The sequence below is a fragment of the Malurus melanocephalus genome, unplaced genomic scaffold, assembly GCF_030028575.1.
Source record: "Malurus melanocephalus ecotype Western Australia unplaced genomic scaffold, MMel_1.1 scaffold_218, whole genome shotgun sequence".
Lineage (NCBI taxonomy): Eukaryota > Metazoa > Chordata > Aves > Passeriformes > Maluridae > Malurus > Malurus melanocephalus.
Genome location: NW_026623450.1, coordinates 814,899 through 819,869, shown reverse-complemented (window position 1 = coordinate 819,869; position 4,971 = coordinate 814,899).

Here is a 4,971-nt window from a genome sequence, read left to right as displayed (position 1 = left end):
GCCGCGCGCGACCGGGCCGCCATTGGCTCGCGGCGGAGGCGGGGCCCGCCCGCGGGAGGCGCGTGACGCCGTGTGGCGGGGCCGGACCCCGCGGGGCTCAGTCCCCTCACGGCGCGGCGAACGCGGGTCCGGCTGCCGAGACTGCGAAAAATTCATCAGGGCTCTGCACGAAACCAAAACTCACCCCACTGTTATCATTTGTGCTGTTAAGCTTCTTCCTATTTTTATTATGCCACTGTATGTCACGTCTTTGAGTTGGAACACCTTTGCATGCACATACTTTCCTCTCTAGAAGTTTGTTAAGAGTGTTTGCTGGATACGTGAACTCGCTCCTTGTTAGCGGTAGAGCCTTCGGGTCTGCAGGCAAAGGTTGCAAACCATCGATGAGAGCTGTGCCCAGAGGAACAGCAGTGACCTGCAGCAGCTGTGTGTCCAAGCCCGGAAAGCAGTAATGACAAAGCTAATTAATTAATTCGTCACCTCCGTGCCTTCTCTTTAATGCACATGCTAGCAGTGAACCGCAGTATTTCACTGCAATCCAAGTATCTTGTGGCAATGTGACGGTGTTTCTCTACTGTTTATTGAAAAATTCCTTAAAAGGTATTCCTTAAAAGGTGGGAAAACAGCTTGCTTCTCCCAAGTTTGTTTCCTCCTGTTCTGTTTCACTCCTGTTTTGTTTCACTTTGCATCCTCAATGTTTGTACCGCATACGATCCCTGCTGTGGGAGCCTGTGGTGCTGCATGGCCGGGGACACACCGCTGCTGCGGGAGGGAGCCAGGGTGAGGAGCAGGACCAGTGAGGCTGTTGGGACAGGGCTGAGAGATGGACAGGGCTTGGCAGCTGGCAAGGGCGGTGGTGGCTTCCCCAGAACAAGAGGTTGTAGTCCTAACATGTTCGTGAAAGAATAAGACTTTACTCATTCAATGAATCTATTTTTAATGGGTTTGTTTTTCATATAATAAAATATTCCAAGGATTCTTTCAGTGTTTTCCAAGCAAAGGAATACCCTGGTATTGCAAATACATGTGTTTGCAACAGCAGTGCTGTCCAATATCCACAAAACTTGGCATTTAGTGCACTRGAGTCTCAACCTGCAGAAGTGCTCCCTATTCTACAGCATGCTGTTTTGATAGTAGYTCCCGACTAATGTCCTCAAAGTGTATCATTACAGGTGGTTTTGGACAGCTATAATTCTCTGGCACCTAGAGGGGCCTTTCAGCATTGTCAAGTCACATTTTGAATGAAGTGCTGAATTGTGCCAAAAATTCATTGAAATATGTAAGCCGTTCCAGAAGACTAATTTCTTACAGTTTTCTCTCATGTCTTTTATTACTAGACATATGGTTCTGCAGTGTATAATGCAACTACTCTCTCATTCAGCTGCCTTAGACATTTGTTCCTGTTCAGTTTAAAATTGCAATATTTGGCACACTACAGGATTACATGATTTCATTATGTTGTCAATCTTTTTTTTTTGTTGTTTGGATAAGCAAATCATTAACAATTACTTCCTTTTTATCCGTATCTTCAAAGATAGGACGGGATCCTTCCTTTTGCAATCCATCAGCAGTTGAAGTGTTCCTGAGAGGAAACCTGTTGAACATACATGGTTAGTTTTCAAATAAATTATTCTCAAAACCATTAGAATAATTACAGTGCCTAGAAATGCTAGACACATCAAATGTGGCTCYGTTCCTGGATGAATACATAATTTTAGTGGGTTTTCACATTTTAAATTTCATCTCACTATCCCTTTAAAGAAATGTTTCACAAGATTAAASAAATGCCAAGCTAATAATTTCCTTCTTGTTATGCTGAGTACCACCCAAGTACTTTTTCATATCTTAAGACTTAACCTCATTTGGAAAATTAATTAAAAAAAATGTTCTGAGTTCTGATACTTTATATGCAAACTTTTAGTTGAGGTCAGGCTGTTGTTGGAGAAATTTAAATTCCCCAGGATGAAAGTGCTGACAGACACTAAGCAACAAAACTCCAAAACAAGGCTTCCAGCCAGAAGGATGAATTGCCATTGTACCCATCCATGTATTATCCTTCCTTTCCTATTGTAGGATTTGGCAAGAATAAGTTGAGCCCTCTACTGTTTTTGAAAAAGGGGGTATTCTTCAAAAATCTGAAGCAAAGCAACTCCTGTCAGCTGAATGCTCAGTAATAGCAAGTGATGAAACTAAGGAGAGAATGAAGAACTTTCCACAGGTCAATGCTTTTTCCAGACTCAGGGTTTTTTCCAACCCATCTTCAAAGAACATTCTTCAGTATGACTTTACTTAAGAACTAGGCATCTCAGAATTATTAAATCAGTCCAAGTCTGAAAGTCTAGGAGCCAAACTAGAAAAAGATGGTTAGGGAGGCAAATTTAGGCAGGTTGAATGACCTGCTCTGGTTAATTTYGTCCCAGAGGTTTTTCTGGGTGGAAAATGGCAGGAAGAAATAAGACACTTCAGAAGCTGTTGAAACACACTTGTCCCCAAAACACTTTCGATATGACTAATATGTCTGAGGTATTTTCTTCTGTCTTGCTGATATGGTTGAAAATCTGCAAAGGCAGCACCCTAGCCTACATCTCTCTCAGGGAGATGCAGCAGTAGAAAGACATCTCGGATGGTACCATGTCTGCATATCACTGTGCAAATTCCACCCACAGAATCTTCCTGGTTGCCTCTAAAGATTTAGCCCATCACAAAGTGTTGGCATCTCTTTTCAGTTGCTAAGTTGTTGTTACAAGACATTTTAAAACTTATTAAATACTTTCCTAAAATTATTTTTCCATACAGGCAATTGCTATATTTGGCACAAATATATTGTATGATCATTAATGGGAAATGAAACTGAGCCAGTTTCCCTTCAAAGTGTGGCCAGCCCTATGGGACAGTTTGAGAACTCCTGCTTTAAATATGTTTAGTTGTGTGTGTTTAGAAACTGCTTTGGTGTTATTCACCTCCTGACACTGACACTTCTGCTGYGCATAGCTGAGATTCTTGCATAATTTAACAGAGCCATCTCAGGTGTCTCCCACTCTATTCCCAGCATTCAAACTGTATTCTCTGGATTGTGGCACASAGTTTGTGTAACATTACACTGACTGAAGAGTTACTTACCAGACTTTCTTATTTAGAAAATTTTCTAGAGAACAGGTTGGGGATTTTTTTTTTTCAAACACATCTATTTGATTGGCTCCAAAAATACTTACAACAGCTGTCTTCAGCCAAATTTACTTCCTTGATTTTTCCCTGATATGAGTATCAACTAATTTTTCTTTTCATGTCAAATTCCAACATTGTTGGTGCAAGCAAAAGTAATAGTCRTATATATCTTTTTTTTTCTGATGCATTTAAATACTTGCTAATGTTTTGTKTCACTGTTTCATCTTCATAGTGTTCCAGCAGACAGGCTGTGGCTAGCACAAAGGACTGGCTGAATGGAACTGGAACCAGCAAAATATCTGTTTCAGTCATTGCAAACTGAGGATACTGGAAAATATAATGTTTCAGTCATTGCAAATCAAGGATACTGGAAAATATGTTAAAATGGTTTCGCTTATTAATGGCATATTTAGTTTGTTTTCTCACTTTTTCCTATTATAATTGCAGAACCTTCTGTATTTTTTTATTCAGCAAAACTCTGGAGTATATCTAGGTATAGTAAATGAATTATGCAAATTATTTTATTGAAAGAACAAGTACATTTGTGTGTACACATTATTTCCCTGGTCTTCTTATTGCAGATGCAACTTGTAGTAAAATCCTAGTTTGTTAAAGCAAAGAAGTGCTTTAGAGATTCCAGATTTCTGACTGATACAGTAGAAATCTGTCATGTTTGCGTAGAACATGTGGCGCTTGAAGACATTCATATGAATAAATACTGAAATATGTTGAACATTATTTTTATTGGTTTAGATTAGGAAATTTTTCTATCTGTTCATAAGGTAATTTTAATTATCTTCTTTTATTATATTTATAAAAGTCTCAAAATATATCAWTTTTTTCCCTTCACCTTGTAAAATTTTGCTGTCTATAGAGTTAGTCATAGAATACCRGGTTGGAAGGGACMTCAAGGATCATCTGGTCCAACTTTTCTTGGCATAAGCATCATCCAGACCAGATGCTCCAGCACCCTGCCCAGACTAATCTTAAAAGTGTCCAAGGCTAGGGAATCCACCACTTTCCTGGTGTGATTATTCCAATGATTGATAGTTCTCATGAAAAATATTCCTCTTGTGTGCAACTGGAATCTCTGCAGGAGTAACTTGTACTCATTATCCCTTGTCTTTTCCATGTGTCTTGTTTTAAAAATTGACTCTCCATCTTCTYTGTAGCCACCCCTTAAATACTGGAACATGATGATAAGGTCTCCCCTGAGCCTCTTTTTTTTTTTTTTTTTCAAGGCTGAGCAAGCCCAGTTCTCTCAGCTTTTCCTCACCTGGCAGACTTTAAGCCCTTGGATCATCTTTGTGGACCTTCTCTGGCCCCTCTCCAGATGCCCGCCTATTTTTTGCATAGTGGGGACAAAAACTGAACCCACTATTCCAGGTGTAGTCTGACAAGCGCTGAGTAGAGTGGGATAATGACACCTTTATCTCTGCTGGTGATGTATTCATTGATGCAATCCAAGATCCTGTTGGCTTCTTTGCAGCAGACTGTGCACTCAGTATTCAACTGCTTATCCACCTGGGCCCCCATGTCCCTTCCCACAGTTTCTCCCCAGCAGCCAGGTACCGTATGCTGCACTCATGGATTATGTTCTCCCATTTTCTTGTTAACTTCAAAAGGTTCTCRGTAGTTCACTCTTCCAGCCTATCCATGTCTTCCTGCAGGGTGGCTCTTCATTCCAAAGTGTCCACTTTCCCACCCAGTTTAGGAGAAGCAAACTTCATYAGGGTGCACTTGACCCCATCATACAGATTGCTTGTGAAGGTGTTAAACAGTGCTAGGCCCAATATCAATCCCTGG